The 17,557-nt window shown below is 39.4% G+C and overlaps 1 long non-coding RNA gene across 2 annotated transcripts in view; it reads left to right on the top strand.

Moving 5' to 3' along the window:
• Positions 1 to 17,271, top strand: part of LOC142361651 (uncharacterized) — a 91,583-nt gene extending 74,312 nt beyond the window's left edge. For both annotated transcript variants that reach the window (XR_012764290.1, XR_012764289.1), the window contains one exon: positions 14,197 to 17,271. This is a non-coding gene — a long non-coding RNA (uncharacterized LOC142361651). The remainder of the gene's footprint in view (positions 1 to 14,196) is intronic.
• Positions 17,272 to 17,557: the final 286 nt, after the last annotated feature.

Raw genomic sequence — 17,557 nt, 5'->3', positions numbered from 1 at the left:
CCATTTGCATTTCGGGAGTGACAGGGGGGTCCCAAGAGCTGAGTGTACTGGAGGCTGAAGTGAGCCTCACTGGGCAGGAGTGGCAGAAGCACCCCATTGTAACTGGCCCCGAGGCTCCATGCATCCTTGGTATGGACTATCTTAGGAGAGGGTATTTCAAGGACCAAAGGGGGTATCGGTGGGCTTTTGGCATAGCTGCTTTGGAGAGGGAAGAAATTAAACAGCTGTCCATTTTGCCTGGTCTCTCAGAGGATCCTTCCGTTGTGGGGTTGCTGAGGGTTGAAGAACAACAGGTGCCAATAGTGACCACAACGGTGCACCGGTGACAATATCGTACCAACCGAGACTCCCTTACCCCATTCATCAGCTGATCTGCCAGCTGTAGAGTCAAGGAGTGATCAGCAAAACTTGCTCGCCCTTTATTAGTCCCATATGGCCAGTGAGAAAATCTACTGGAGAGTGGAGACTGACAATAGACTACCGTGGCCTGAATGGAGTCACACAACCGCTGAGTGCTGCCATGCCAGACATGCTAGAACTTCAATATCAGCTGGAGTCAAAGGCAGCCAAGTGGTATGCTACAACTGACATCGCTAATGCATTCTTCTCCATCCCTTTGGCAGCAGAGTGCAGGCCACTGTTTGCTTTCACCTGGAGGGGCATCCAGTACACCTGGAATTGACTGCTGCAGGGGTGGAAACACAGTCCCACCATTTGTCATAGACTAATCCACACTGCACTGGAAGAGGGTGAAGCTCCAGAACATCTGCAGTACATCGATGACATCATTGTATGGGGAGACTCAGTGGAGGAAGTTTTTGAGAAAGGGGAGAAAATAGTTCAGATCCTTCTGAAAGCCGGTTTCGCCATTAAGCGAAGTAAAGTCAAGGGACCTGCGCAAGAGATCCAATTTTTGGGGAATAAAATGGTAGGATGGGTGCCGTCAAATCCCAGTGAATGTCATCAACAAAATAGCAGTTGTGTCTCCACCAACCAGCAAAAAGGAAGCACAGGCCTTCCTGGGTGTTGTGGGTTTTTGGAGGATGGACATCCCAAATTACAGCCAGATTGTAAGGCCTCTGTACCACGTGACCCAGAAGAAGAATGATTTTGAAAGGGGCCCTTAGCAGTGACAGGCATTTGACCAAATTAAACGGGAGATAGTTCATGCTGTAGCCCTTGGTCCAGTCCGGTCAGGGCAAGATGTTAAAAACATGCTGTACACGGAAACCTGGATTCTCTGGCAGAAAGCACCAGGGAAGTCTCGAGGTCAACCTCTGGGGTTTTGTAGCCAGGGATACAAAGGATCCGAGGCCCGCTATACTCCCACTGAAAAAGAGATTCTGGCAGCATACGAAGGCGTTCAAGCTGCTTCAGAAGTGGTCGGCACTGAAGCACAGCTCCTCCTAGCACCACGGTTGCCAGTCCTCGGCTGGATGTTCAAAGAGAGGGTCCCCTCTACGCATCATGCCACTGATGCTACGTGGAGTAAGTGGGTTGCACTGATCAACCAGCGGGCCCAAATGGGAAACCCCAGTCGCCCAGGAATTCTGGAGGTAATCATGGACTGGCCAGAAGGCAAAGATTTTGGAGCATCACCAAAGGAGGAGGAGGTGACACGTGCTGAAGAGGCCTCACTGTATAACCAGCTGCCAGAAGGTAAGAAACAGTGTGCCCTGTTCACGGATGGGTCCTGTTGCATTGTGGGGAAGCAGCGGAGGTGGAAGGCTGCTGTATGGAGCCCTACACGAGAAGTCGCAGAAACTGCCAAGGGAGAAGATGCGTCCAGCCAGTTTGCAGAGGTGAAAGCCATCCAGCTGGCTTTAGACATTGCCAGTCGAGAGAAGTGGCCAGTGCTCTATCTTTACACCGACTCTTGGATGGTGGCCAATGTCTTGTGGGGGTGGCTACAGCAATGGAACAAGAACAACTGACAGAGTAGAGGCAAACCCATCTGGGCTGCCCCATTGTGGCAAGATATTGCTGCCTGGCAAGAGCAGTTGGTTGTAAAAGTGCATCATGTGGACGCCCATGTCACTAAGAGTCGTGCCACTGAAGAACATCAGAACAACCACCAGGTGGATTAGGCTGCCCAGATTGAAGTGGCTCAGGTGGATCTGGACTGGCAACATAAGGGTGAACTCTTTATAGCTCGGTGGGCCCGTGACACCTCGGGCCACCAAGGAAGAGACGCGACATACAGATAGGCTCGTGACCAAGGGGTGGACTTGACCATGGACACCATCGCACAGGTTATCCATGAATGTGAGACATGTGCTGCAATCAAGCAAGCCAAGCGGGTAAAACCTCAGTGGTCTGGAGGACAATGGCTAAAATATAAATATGGGGAGGCTTGGCAGATTGACTACATCACACTGCCACAAACCAGCCAAGGCAAGCGCTATGTGCTCACAATGGTGGAGGCCACCACCGGATGGCTGGAAACCTACCCTGTGCACCATGCCACCGCCCGGAATACCATCCTGGACCTTGAAAAACAAGTCCTGTGGTGACATGGCACCCCCGAAATGGTTGAGTTGGACAACGGGACTCATTTTTGTAACAGCCTCATAGACACCTGGGCCAAAGTACATGGTATTGAGTGGGTATATCACATCCCCTACCATGCGCCAGCCTCTGGAAAAAACGAGCGGTACAATGGGCTGCTAAAAACCACTTGGAGAGCAATTGGGGGTGGGACTTTCAAAAACTAGGATGCTCATTTAGCAAAGGCCACCTGGTTGGTTAACACCAGAGGATCCACCAACCGGGCTGGTCCTGCCCAGTCAAAACCTCAGCGCCCTGCAGAAGGGGGTAAAGTCCCTGTAGTGCACATTTGGAACATGTTGGGGAAGATAGTCTGGGTTAGTCCTGCCTCGGGCAAAGGCAAGCCCGTCCGCGGGATTGCTTTTGCTCAAGGACCTGGGTATACCTGGTGGGTAATGCGGAAGGATGGGGAAGTCTGATGTCTACCTCACAGGGATTTGATTTAGGATGAGAATAGTCCATAAATAAATTGTACAAAGTTAATTGTTAATTAACCCTGTCACTGTCTGTTATCACTGCTATAATTGTTGCATGTTATACCAGTAGTATCATAGTAAGAATCGTCCAGATTAAAGAAGGATGGACTTTTTGATGAAAACCTAGCAGAGCACAGCGATGATGGGACTGGACCTGGTTTTCAACAACTGGCATCCAGCAACTTCATGAACATCAACATCTGCTGCAGACTCTGGGCACGAGCCACACCGGATACATCAGCTGCAGGCTCCGGATGCAGCAAGCGACCGCCCATCACCAAACATCACCTCTCCTGCCATGGAAGACTGTTACGACAGATGGAGCCCGAAGTCATGGATCAAATGAACTCAATGGACACTTTAGAGTGATGATCCATAGACTGAGGGAATGATATCTCAAGACAGGAGAAGTGGTGGTGATCATCTGGACAATGGGGGACCTGGGCATGACGTAGATCATATAGAATAAGGGGTGCATAATGTCCTGGGTTCGGCCAGGACAGAGTTAATTTTCACCAGAATCCAGGAAGGGACACAGCCGGGCAGGCTGACCCCACCTGACCAAACAGAGCAGGGTATTCCATACCGTGTGCTATCATGCTGGGTTCTGGTTGAGGGGAAGCTGGGTGGCGGGAACTCTCTTGTGGCTGGCGAGCGCAAGTCGGCGGCAGGCGGTGGGAGCAGCTCTCTGTGTTAGGCTGGTTTGTTTTTTGTATTCCCCTTGTCTGTATCATTGTTGTTATTGTTCCCTTTATTTGCTGTTCTGTTAAACTGCCCTTATCCCGACTCACCAGTTTTTTTCCAGTTTCTTTCCATTCTCCTCCGCATCCCAATGGGGGGAGGGGCAGCTGTGTGCTGCTTTTGTTGCCAGCCACAGCTAAACTATAATAAGCAGAAACCCTAAAGCATCAATAATAGCCATTAATACCTAGATAGCTGAACTGAGTCTTGCACAATTAGCTCATATGTAAATGAGAATGTATTAAAACCTACTTCAGGACTCTACAGTCTTACTTCACATATTTCTTTTCCTAATTACTATTCTCTTCAGGGCTTTATTTAAACCAACTTTAAAGGTAACCAGAAGTTATTATACGAAGATACATATTAGGTTATACAATATTTGTCAATCTAAATCCCAAATCAGACTCATTATTGTAAGCATTCAAGAAAGAAGGGAAGTTTATGTAAATGACAACATAATACTTTGTCATAACTAGAACACATTGGTCTTTTGCGTCCCCATTAGTAGTTTCCTTGTGTTAAAGATCTTTTGAATACAGTAATATTTAACAGATTATGAGACGGATAAATTATAGATATTGGGGATTTTTACTTCCTGCAGAACTCAAGGTGAAAAAAATCCCACTAATTTTCAACTTCAAGCATGGATCTGGATGGCTGAAACTCCATGATTCTGAAAACCAACAATCAATATATGCTGGTCTGCACTTTGAAAGCAAGCTCTACAAATAAGATTTATTGTGTAGGTGCAGGTGACTAAATATAAGATTTATTGTGATTCCAGTTTTTTATGCAATGTTGAATTCACTACACTTACCTATACATTGTGCTCAGGACCTCTGTACTAGTAAAGCTCTCAGTAGATCAGTTAGGTTATTGTTGGATCCTGTACTCCACTTGCTTGATTGGAGGAAACTGAAGGAAATGTTTTGCTCTTAAAAGGGATTTTTCTTCACTTCAGTGACCATATATATTCAAGTCTGATTTTCTCTCATGTTTAGCATCTTCATAATTTAAATCTCCCATCAAATACTTAGGACAAAATACACATCTAAAAAAGAACAAAGCCTATGTTTTAGAAAAACATAACTTTAAAAAAAACCACTGAACATTATGGTTATAAATTGTAAAACCTGCCCTTTAGGTTTACCTAAATAAGGGTGTTTCACGATCAGATGTTTTTGAGGGTCTTTCCCCTTAGATGAAGTATCTTAAATAGTAGAACAAATCAACAGAATGTACGCGCTCATTATTACATGTTTCAGAAATCATGGACATAAAAAAAACCATCATAAGTGTTAAGGTTAACTCTATGCACAGACAAGGGGAACAGAAAATGTACAAAGCGAATGTACTCAGCCCAAAAATACCTTAAAATATTATTTCCTACACTCAAAGGAAAAGACCTATTCTCTGTATTTGGGATTAACATTTAAAGTGTCCCACTGTCTTCCTCAAGGCAAACAGCATTTTGCCTTCAGACTTCCAATTTCAGCACAAAGACATTTGTGTCAATAGGCTGTTCAGAAAAACATAATATTACTTTTTAAACAGAAGGGCAGAAGTGATATCTGACTTATTTGTTCATGCATAAAAAGAAGAAAACCAAAGACAAAGATATTTGAACATAAACTAGATTTTATGACTCTGAAATGAAAAATATTTGGGAAATAAATTGCTTGTGTGTGGTTGGCAGTGGAAAAGGTACGGAACAGAAAAATCTGTGCTATACCTAGGACTCCCCACTCCTGCTCTGGAGAAAAGGAAAAATGATGAGAGCCAAGGCGATTCTATTCTGACATTCTTATTCCGTCAAGAATGTCCTCCCTCATAAGGGATGTATACTAAAATGCTCCCTATTGGCTAGCCATCTTAACAAGACTTTTGTCACTTTACAGGGTGGGAAAATAAGTGTGAGTGTTATCACTATGTATATGCTTAAAGTTATATTAAAATCCTTGTTTCATCTAAAATCTGTCATGGTCCAGTTATAACCATCATTCCTCTAAACAGCTACAGAATTTGAACAGTCTTCAGCCACCACATCAATCACCTTAGTTAATTTATGTTTTCTTCATGTCCTTGCTGGTGTAAAATGGTAGGATAAGCTTCAAACACTAACATTTTAGTGTTGTCAAATACTGAGCATCAAAGCAATGATCCTGCAGGCTTGCCTTTTCTCGTCCAGTCATCTGGTACATATATCAGGAGAGAGATTGCCTAAAGCTATTTTCTGTCACTTATTAAAATACAGTCAATTGCTGAGAGGTCAGCCAATGAAATATTGCAGAGACAACCTCAAGGCAAATCTTCACTTGTGTGGTATTATTTCCACAAAATAGAAGATTAGAATTAAATGCCATGTGCTAAAACAGATTGTGTATATGATGCTATTAAAGCCTACGAGCAACAATAGCTTAACATCATTGTACAGAATCCTGTGGATATCTTGCAGGTGGAGTGATGCTGGAGGAAATGGGAGTCTCCGCTGAAAGCAAAACCAGTTTATTACTTGTTTTTTTCAGTTTTATGATGCCTTCAGAGTCTTAACTGACACTGTTCATTGACCAATCTGTTTTCCTTTTGCATCCAGTTTATCAAATTTCATGAAAGTCTCACAGATATTCATGCATAAGGTATTGTTTTCTGTTCATACTTCAGATTTAAATTCTTGATGCTATCTGAATAAAAAAGTAGTTTTATTCCAAATACAAAATCATTTTATACTTGCATTATCTTCTTTCTGTGTTTAGTTTGTCCTTTCTAATAGATTTAGTTTTTTCCTTAGTCTTTTTGTTTCTTATTATATCCACAGCTGCCAGATGTGATATTCCTGGAGTCATAGATGCCAATGAGCCTGCTCATTTTGATATCAAAGCTTGTATTGGCTGCTGTTGAGACAACATCCTGTAATGATTCTTTCATTTTCAGATAGACCCCTGCATTTTGTTTGCTTCTCAAAGTTTCTTTAGCAGCGTTTTTTACTAAAACAAAATTTATTATACGACTTATTAAGCTATGCTGTTGTGATTTGACTCATTTCTCTCTTTTAGGTAGAAATTACAGAGTCTGGAATATTAATTATGCCTGTTGAAATTCTTCCTTTCCCTGATATGCTGTTATGATTTTCTGTTTTCACTTTGTTAGTCTGACAGAGTGCATGAAGCATGATTTATCTCAATGAACTTTGTATATCTAAAAATTATACACTTAAGTCTGATCAAGTCATTTTACATTCTTTTTATTGCCACTGGAGAGATCTGGACACTAAAGACAGTGGTTTATCTTCCCTGACTAGTATATCGTCCTAGAACGAGACAAACTTCACCTGAAAACGGCTATTTCTGTCTACTGGCTGTAAAATACTGTTGAGTTCTAGGTAGTAGGCAATAAGCCTGAGGTTTAGCAAAAAAACAAGTATGTTTCAAGGTAGATTTTAGGAGGAAAAAACCCTGCCAAAACTCTTCTAAATTTAAGAATGATTGAGAACCTGAACAGATTTTCTAGAAAGGTTGTGAAATCATGATTATTTTTCAGAACAGATGAGATGAACATCAGAGGAAATAGGTGATGTCTTGCCATTTCTCTCTCGCTGTCCTCTATGGGTTCATGAACTTGTTCTGTTCACCAAATCAACAAAAAAATGGTTTATTGTTTATTGTAATAGCTAAATATTTCTAGATATTTTTTGTTTTGATAAGATTTTATTCTAGAACTGGGCAATAATTAGAACTGTCTTTAATATTATAGGACCTAATATTTCCATTAATCTTGGTTTAATATTGTTTTTCTATTTTTAATTTGTTTTGGAAAGAACTTTGTGAATTTCATGCGTGATGCAAAAGAAAAGGAAAAATAAAACCCCACCAATCTCTCTATTCTTCTGTATAGATAAAATATCTTGGAATCAATTCCTAAATTGCCTTGCTATTACAGTCCTTCGTGCCTTATGGTTAGAGGCTGCTTTGTACAGAATGTACAACATCATATCAAGAAAATCACTTGATCTTAAGGTCAGAGAATATATTTCAGTTGAGACTGAAGACAGATTTCAAGTAGTTCTTTTGAGATGAAAATTCTGTTACATCATTATATGAACTGTCTATCTTTCCAATTCTACTAATTGAGTCCTAGAGATGTGTATACTTTGAAACACTGGGAGGGAGGGTGGTGTCTGATTTTTTTTTTCTTCATGCTGTTTATACACAATTCTTCAAAATACAATTCCAAAAATGTGCAAAGTGATCTTTTTAACTGGAATGCTGTAGTTATTTCAGAGAAATAAATATTTGCTTTTTTTCTGTCAGCCTTATTCACAGCAATTAAGAATTTACTTTGTGAGTAATCTAAGGGAAAAAATCAACATCAGCCTGGAGTATAATATTACCCAACAAAGGAGACAAAATATTTCCATCAAAGATGTAAGATTCTTTTTTTTTTTAGTTGGGAATCTTTCCATACTATGACTATCTAATTACTTCTGTTGTTAATAATAAACCTGTAAACATAGATATTGATGTGATGAGTATCACAAAATACCGAGTAATCTTCACCCTGCCCCAAATCACATAATTAATGTCACACACAGAATTTTAAGTTAAATGGTCCTTTCATTTTTACAGCAGTATTGTTAATCTTGAGATATCTAACGTCTTCTTTTCATGAAAATGTTCCACTCAGCATGTAAGATACTTTGGAAGAAGAAATGTGGACACCTGCAGCTGAAAATATTCAATAGCAGGTATTCAATAACTATCATCTTATGGTCCTCTGACCAAAATACAAACAAATAAAAAAAAAAAACAAACTGAAAAAATAAAACCCCAAAATCCTACAAAGCTCTCATGAGAACAGAAAAAAATTTTTAGTGCCTGAGAAAAGCACACTGTCACTTTGATAAAAGAGAGCATCCAAGTTCTACTTCTCAAATTAGGTAAGTTTATTTTACCACACACTACAAGTCATAGTTTTTATTTTCCTTTGTGGAAAGCAAAATTATTTTTCAAGTGTAGATAAAGCTTACCCTTTTTCAATGATGTTAATTCTATTGAAATGTAACAACTATGAATATAGTGTGAGAAGGCAGATAAATTTTGGTTCAGGGGAAAGCACAATTCTATGCATTGGTGCCAGTTCTCACACTGGGAATCCTATTATAAGTGTGTGGCAAGGGTCTGATATTAATCAAAAGTGAGAAATGTTTCTGTTTAACTTTTGGGATGCAAAAAAAGCCCCTTCCACTGAATGCAATATTTCTTATGAAGTCCTCCTGCTTCTGCAAAGCTGGAAGAAAAACAGCGATCTTTGTGAAAAGCAGCTGATGTTCTCAAGAAACACGTGCAGGCCAACTTGACATGGGCAAGGAATTAAAGGGACCACAAATCTCGTTATATGAATTGAAACAACACAGAGTTGATAAGATGCAACATTAGAAAAACAAAATCATAAAAAAATAAGAGAAAAAAATCTTTTAAACAAAGCTGATCGGTGCAAACATCATATCCTGCAGAGTGGAAAAAATAAAAAGACAAAACTCACACACAAACTAAAAAAAACAACCAAACAAAAAGCCTGTCATATTTTGAAGTGTATTTCCAAGTCACTGGAGCATCCATGAAGACTAAATGAATGACGAACTATGAAATCTGTTTAATATTACTGAATACGAAAATCCCAAATCACACATAGTTCAGTCTGCAAGTGTGAGAGTGAATAAACAGCAGGCATTTGTGATTCACTAGAACAGTGACTGACAGTACAATCCATGCAATGAAAAAAAAACAAACCAAAAAAACCCACAAAAAAGTAGTCTTCCGATTAAGCATCTCTGCATATCTTCCCTCCTGAAGAGAGGCACACAGACTGAACATAGCATGTGAAACTTTTTCTTTTATGAAAATAAGGAAAGAAGAAGATGAGACACTGACCTGTATGTGTGTCAGATTACATCAACTAACATTTGAATGAGTTTGATGACAGAAGATGAAGCATGCAAGGCTGTTCTCTAGCTAAAGGTTTTGACAGTTTTTGGGTGAGGTAAGGCAAGGCATTGAGAAGTGAGGTGAGGCAAGGTGAAACAAAGCAAAGCAAGGCAAGAAAACAAAAAAAAAATACCTGGCAAAAGACAGATACATTTGGAAATATGGAAAATTAAACGTGGAAAAACTCATGTGGCCCATTAGAGTCCAATTACTGCTGCAGCAACTGAAAAACAAATACTGTTTCTATTTGAAGAAAAGAACATACTTTTCTATAAAGTCAGCAAAGACTTTTAGCACAGCGAATATCAAAGTGCTTTAGAAAATGTGTATTTCTTTTAAGAATGATATTATGTTCCTTTCAACTATTTTTTTTTTCTACTTATTGGCTGAATAATCATAGCTATCTAATAATAAGAAAAAGCTCTGAACAACTTTATAACTAGAAATGGAAAAATAAGAAAATCATCATCTTCCACTGCCATTAAACTTCAATTTACAGGACAAGTCCTCTCACATCTCTCAAGTCCCTGAACCTCAAGGCAAGGACTAGGGGAACAAAATCTTTCCCATCATAAGAGAAGATCAAGTCTGAGATCACCTGAGGAACTTGAATGTACACAAGTCCATGGGACTTAGAGATGCATCCCAGAGTCCTGAGAGAATTGGCTGATGTAGTCACTAAGCTGCTCTCCATCATATTTAAAAAGTCATGGCAGTAAGACAAAGTCCCCAGTGACTGGAAACAGGAAAATATTGAGCCCATTTTTAAAAAGGTTAATAAGGAGGAACTGGGAACTGCCAACCATGAAGGCGCATTTCAGCCCCCTCTCCTGAACTGCTCTATGATCTCAGGAATTTCCAACAAGTCTTGACTTTTGTGTAATGAGTTTGTCAGTTAAGTGTCCTTTGACCATACCAGGATCTCTTGCATGGCTAAGGTGGGGAGCGACACTGACGCTGAGCCAGAAACTCCACTTTCCTGGACAAGATGGGGAACAAGAGCAGGAATAATCAGTCATTCCCTGACAGCCTTGGAGCACAATCTTATTTAGATAGTAACTTGGGTGTATCAGTGTCCTGTCCCACTCAATGGGTGAAGGGGAAGGTAAACTTTTTAATTCTCTGTATAGTACCAAGAGTCATAAAAATGACCAAGAGCCTTGACTAAAACCAAAGATTTACGTGGAAGGCAATGGAATTACAAAAGATGAGAACTTTGAACATTACTTTTAGCACAGTGGGGTTGGAATAGGATATTGACTTGGCAAAGGTCTCAACAACACAGTATTTGATTTCACAAAACCACAGAATACAGCAGGATGACAAATTGACAACATTTACCCTTATATGCCCAAAGAGACAGAGAGGAAAACGAAAGGAGAGAGAAGAGAAGAAATAAGCGAAAAGATATCACTATCCTTGGATCTGGCAGCGGTCTCTGAGTTGGTGGTAGGGGTCTTCCGGTGGTGGGCGTGCACAGCAAGGGGCTGGCCCGTTCTCCTTTTATACCCTTCAGGCACGTATCTCATAGCTTGCCAAAAGTTCTTAAAAATGAGTTAGTGGACATGGGGGAAGGTCTTGATGGTCTCACAGCCCCCCTCCCGCTGAAGACAAAATGCTTAACTTCTTTGCCTGCGTGACATAGGCAGGTTTTGCAAGCCAATAGGCTGCCTCTACAGGGTTTTTCTCAGTCTTCCACACTCCCTTATCAAGACAAGGAAGTTCCCAAAGCACCATGCCTGATTTTGGAGTTTACTTAATTTGAGCGTCTTTATCTGTTTCTCAAGAAGGATGTTTGTGACAACTGCCCACCCCGGCCTGGGGCTTCACAATCACTACCAGTGTTACTGGAATTGTGAGAATTCCAGTAACTACTGACCTGGACTGGGGCCAGGATGGAAATTTATTGATGTCTGAAGTCAATCATCTGGTGACCCTATAAACAGAGTTCCTAAGTGAGGCCCTTTGAACTCTTCTGAACGGCAGCAGGCTGCAACCAGCATCTCCCTCTGAGTGGGATGCTTCTCAGAGCTTTCAAACTCTCAATTTTGTGAAATTCAGAGGACCATCGCTGAAGACCAGTGGCGGGACCTGGGCTGAAACCCTTCACATCTTAAGGTTCAACCCTCACCTATTGAGAAATGTGATTTCACTGTACTCGAGAGGAATTTTTAACAGCTAAATCTTTATATGTTTATATATCTTTGTGTCTGTGTGTGTGCATATGTGAATTGATTTGGGTACCTCATAGTAAATATAGTATAAATATTGCCATCTTGAATCTGTAATTAATTCATTGTTGTGATTGTAGAAATTCTATCGAATCACTTAGTAAATGTAAATTAGTCAATGATGAAGGGTTGCTAAAAATCTTATGATCCACCTTAAAAATGTGAACAAACCTGAGACTGCTGCTAGAAACATATAATCCTTTAAACATAAACCATTTATATAGTCTGGGGCTAAGTCTGCATCTAGCCGCACCTAGGCTCCTCTCTGAGGAGGAGTTTAGAAAGCAAGGTTATCCATTCTGAACCTTGTGACTCAACGGCAGGTTCTCACTTACACTTTTCTGTCTTTGGTCTCTGTATAAATCATTCTAATTCGTTTCTAACTCAGTTTTCCTCTGTGTGTTCCATCCATGTAGCAAGTGATAGAGGGAACCTTATTGTCAAACTTCGTTACACTTTCATAAATTCTTTTGATAATTTCTTTGATGGTGATTCTTTAAATGGTCTAAATCACTCATTCATGATAGCAACCAGGCAGGCTCACGGCCATGTTCATTAAAATCACAGAACAGATCCTCCTGTAAGACATGTCAAGGCGTATGGAAGACAGGGAGGTGATTAGAGACAGCCAAAATAGCTTTACCTAGGGCAAATAGGACCTGGCTAATCCTGTGGCATTCTATGATGGACTAATTGCATCAGTTGACAAGGGAAGACCTACAGATACCTTCTGGCTGGACTTATGTAAGGCATTTGCTACAGTCCCTCACAATATCCTTCTCTAAATTAGAGAGATATGGATTTGATGGATGGACCATCAGATGGATAAGAAATTGGATAGATTTTCACATCCAAAGAGTTACAGTCAACAGCTTAATGTCTAACAGGAAACCAGGAACAAGAGGTGTCTTTTAAGGGTCCATGTTGGGACAAATACTGTTCAAGATCTTCATCAAAGACATACACAGTGGGACTGAGTGCACATTCAGCAAGTCTGCAGATGGCATCAAGCCGACTGGTGCAGTTGTCACACTTGAGGGAAGAGATACTATACAGAGAGACCTTGGCAGGCTTGAGGAGTGGCTATGCAAAATTCATGAAGTTCAACCAAGCTAAATGTGAGGTCTTGTACCTGAGTTAGGGCAATTCCCAATGTCAAAACAGGCTACGGGATGAATGGATTAAGAGCAGCCCTGCAGAGAAGGCCTTTGGGGTACTGGTGGATGGAAAATTGGATATGAGCTGGCAAAGTGCACTAGCAACATAAAAAAACAGCTGTATCTTGGGCTATGCCAAAGGAAGCGTGACCAGCAGGTCAACGGAGGTGATTCTCTCCCTTCTACTCCAATCACATGATACTCCACCTGGAATATTGCACTTAGCTCTGAGGCCCCTCAGAACAAGAAAGACATGGACTTGTTGGAGCGGGTACAGAGGAGGGCCACAGAAATGATCAGAGGGCTGGAACACTTCTCCCATGAAGAAAGGCTGAGACAATTGGGGTTTTTCAGTCTGGAGAAGACTCCTAGGGGATCTTATTGCAACCTTTAAATACTTATAGACTACTTATAAGAAAGACAGAGAGACTTTTTACCAAGGCCTGTAGTGAGAGACAGGAGTGACAGGGGTAATGATTTTAAACCAAAAGAGGGTAGGTTTAGATTAAGCATGAGGAAGAATCTTTTTATGAGGGTTGTGAGACACCAGAACAGGTTGCCCAGAGAATCTGTGGATGCTCCACCACTGGAGGTTTTCATGGTCAGTTTGGGCAGGCCTCTGAGCAACTTGACCTAGTAGAAGATGTCTCTGCCCATAGCAAGGGGGATTGGACTAGACGATCTTTGAAGGTCGCTTTCAACCCAAACAATTCTATGTTTCTATAATTCTATAATTTTGTGATTGGGCTTCTCCTGATTTTAGTATGTAGAAATCTGTGTAAATTCAAGCATGCTATTAATGGTGTGAGAATAGAGATTTTACTGTTTTTTTAAGTTTGAAGGACCATCAAGTAGGCACTGAATAAGTATGTAATTTTTTTGCATTTACTAGTTTCTGTTTGGTTAATGCCCTTTTTCAGTCATTTCAGATTTAGTTTTCTCCTGATGTAAGGCTTGTCTTGGTGGATAAGAAAGTACTGCTGCTTCTGTTGTCTCAACATTTCTTGAGCTCTGTCAGTGCTGATTCTGATTTTTTTTCTCATCGTTACTTTCATTTCAGCCAGAAGGATGAAAACATTATCTCCATATACGCTGCTAAAAGTGCTTTTTCATCAGTTGAGATGGTGCCAACTAACAAAGCAATGAGGAATCATTTCCCCTCCAGGAGACCAAGCTTGTTATTCCTCTTCTTAGCTACATTCATCAGTGGGAATCCTAAGGTTGCTTTTGTATCTATGTCCAGCCGGATGAAACACTGGCTCTCAGAAAGGGGTTTTGTCTGTGTTTTTGTCATTCCCTCATGTGCCAGATCTTATGCAGGTCACTTTATCCCCTTTCGCATTAAGACTAAGTTCTGTACAGACTCCTTAACTCTTATGTCTGCTTGATAATGTAAATGTTAGTCAGAATGTGCAAGTGAGTAGAAATGTTTAGTACAATTGCTAACATCATCCATCTGTAAAAAAATCTGTGAGATTCTTTTCCCAACTGGCCCCCAGCCCTCCCTTCAAAGCTCAGCCATCTCTTGCATATCACCCTCTGAACTATCTGGATTATGTGGCCTTCTCTCATAGCACTGTATATGAGCTTCTTACTCTGCTTCTTGCTCTTTTACTTGTAATGTCCAGCCATTTTTAAGTCACTTGTCTCTGTTTCTCATTGTCTGTTCCATTACCCAAAATTTACATCAGGCTCTAGTGATCTGCTTGCATACCATAACAAAGACCATAGCTTTGTATTAGGAAAAAAAAAAAAAAAAAAAAAAAAAAAACAGCAAAATACAACAAAAATAGCCTAGAAAAAGAAATTACTTCAAAGTCTCAAGTTGATGTTGTTAACCTTAAAAATACAGTGTATGTTACATTAGTGAAGAAGTGAAAACGACTGTTTAGAACAGTGGGTACTTCATCTCTATTTCTACCTCCTGCATTCAGTCCTATAGTATCACATTTATTCAATAGCAGACCTTTAAGAAATTGTCCATGTTGTTTGCTTTATTTCTGAGAAGTTGCCTTTCTTATTATTAACAACATGGCAGAAAAAATACTCCACTTTCACTCCAGCCCCTGTAGCTAGTGAGAAGAGGAATATTCACCACACAGAAGAAGGAAGACTTCTGGCTTTCTTCACTAATTTTTCTTGTTTGGGAATGAAGTCCAAAATAGAAAAAGCTTTACTGCTTCTTTGAAAAATAAGCTCACTAGAGGAACAGAAATAAAAGATTAAAGATAAAATAGGAATATTTTAAGATACAAGAAATGTAAGATAACGAAGAGGAAATAGACAAAATTGGGGAAAAGCAAGAGAGGCAAAGGATAGGAGTGGAGGAAAGGGAAGAAATATGTGCAGAAAAGAATAGGCAGAGAAGAATTAGATTAAGACATAAGGAATAAGGAAATCATGAAAGAGCAGAGCGTCCATTTCTTAATATCAGCATATGAATATATGCTCCAGTGACAAACTGAATTGTAAGAAAAGTGCCCTGGTTAGAAATCTGGATTCAGACACAAGGAAGATCTTCACAGGGTAGAAAGATATCTAACAAAAAAAAGATGGAAAATTCATGAGGGAATATAATGAGAATCTGAATGTCTGAATTAGCCTTAGAATGCAAAAGTTAAATTAAATATAAATATACACATATATATAGTATTTAACAATATAAGCAACTAGGAATAAGCACAAGTGATAGAGATACAGAAATTAAGAAAATGAATGAAAAGTCAAAACAGAAAAAAGAGAAAGTAAAATTTAATTACTTAAAAATTTTTTATGATTTTAAATATTTAGAAGTATGTTAAAATTGGTTGTTATACACCTAGATTCTTCTGAAAAAGACTAACATTATTTCAAACATCCAACTCAATATATAGTATTTTAAAATACAACGTAGCAGAAAAAACATAATAGTAAACTGTTTTAACTAAGCTGGGAAGTCATTTTTAGAGCTGGTTAGGAAAGACTTAAATCATAAAGAAATTTCATATTGTGAAAGCAACACCATCAAAATAAGATGTTTAAAAAAATGGTTGTTATTTTTTTTTTCCTGAAATCTGATAAAAATGCTTTGATTTTGTTTTATTACATTTTCTTTAACTAATAGCAAACATGTGGTTTAAATTCTGTCCTCAACTTTTTGTCATTTTATTATTGAATTGCATTGAATTGTTATTACCTTAATTTCAGATAAGCATGCACAAATGACAAAAATTTTATATATAACTCTGTCCCAAACTAGTGCAAAAAATATCCAAATACTGACGTTTAATATTGTATGAATGCTGTTCACCAAACATCTCGACTGTGTATCACCCTTCTTTCTCAAAGCAACTTTTTTCCTAGGATTTCCTAGAAGGATTTAATCTAGAGAATGGCATTATGTATCGAATAGAGTTATCTTGTTCGCCTGGTTGTAGCTGTATTTCTTTATGGATGGCTGTTCTGGAAATGATGGCATCCAATAAAATTACGTCGGCTAGCCTGCTGAGCACAATTCCCTCAACTTGAACTGCTCTTAAAAAGTATATATAACATTAAAAATACTTAGCATAAACTCCTACGGTGTAATTAATAACATCCAACATTAAGGATTAAAAAGTCTTATCTCTACTTTAAGATTGAAATGTTGGTTTTCTTCCTTCTTAAGGGAAATTCTTCCTAAAGGCGGTTAATCTGGTCCTGAGATACTCTGTGCAAGCAGCAGAATTAAGGTACTAAACTTCAATGGCCACCTGTTCGGTTATGTGGAATTCTTTTACAAATTTTTTCTCTGTTTTTGTCTAATCCTGTTCTGTGAAGAATTCAGACTTTTGGTTTTCTTTTTAAAATACTTTAAAATACTTTTGTTTTGAAAAGTTATTTGCCTCTTTCACTCAGAGAAGAGAATGTTGTACTAAAGAAATATTTGACTAATGCCAAAGAGTCTTTAAAGTGAAGTTAGCATGAGGCCAAGCCTTGCATCCCCACCTGAACCACAGAAGTCCATCTCCCTGCAGACTTCCAATATTTTAAAAATGTTGGTGGATCAAGATCTGCAGAAGTGTTTATTATTCTTCTTCCTAAACTGTGGCTTGCCTTACTCATCACATGTTTTTATTCTTATTATTTAATTTAACACATGCAAGTGCAAATAAAATCTGTTGGAAATACAAAATGTGTCTTATTCTAAAAGCAGAGAGGTCATCAATTCCATTTGGTGCAAACTGGCTAAAAGACTCAAATGGCAGCACTATTTACAGAGGTAAGGATGATTATCCAAGTTCCTCACCACTTCTGCCAAATATATGCCAGCAGTCCAGAGGTGTTTTCTTAAAGAGCAGGTGAAAATGAAATTGTGTGTGGTTTCACTATGGCTTTCACTAAAAGGTTCTTGCCAAGTGCACCTGTAGATCTGTTAGAGTGCTGATGCATGCTGAAGAATT

This window comes from Opisthocomus hoazin, chromosome 1 (assembly GCF_030867145.1).
Source record: "Opisthocomus hoazin isolate bOpiHoa1 chromosome 1, bOpiHoa1.hap1, whole genome shotgun sequence".
NCBI lineage: Eukaryota > Metazoa > Chordata > Aves > Opisthocomiformes > Opisthocomidae > Opisthocomus > Opisthocomus hoazin.
The sequence above is the reverse complement of the archived record's forward strand: the minus strand, read 5'-3'. Positions and strand labels throughout refer to the sequence as shown.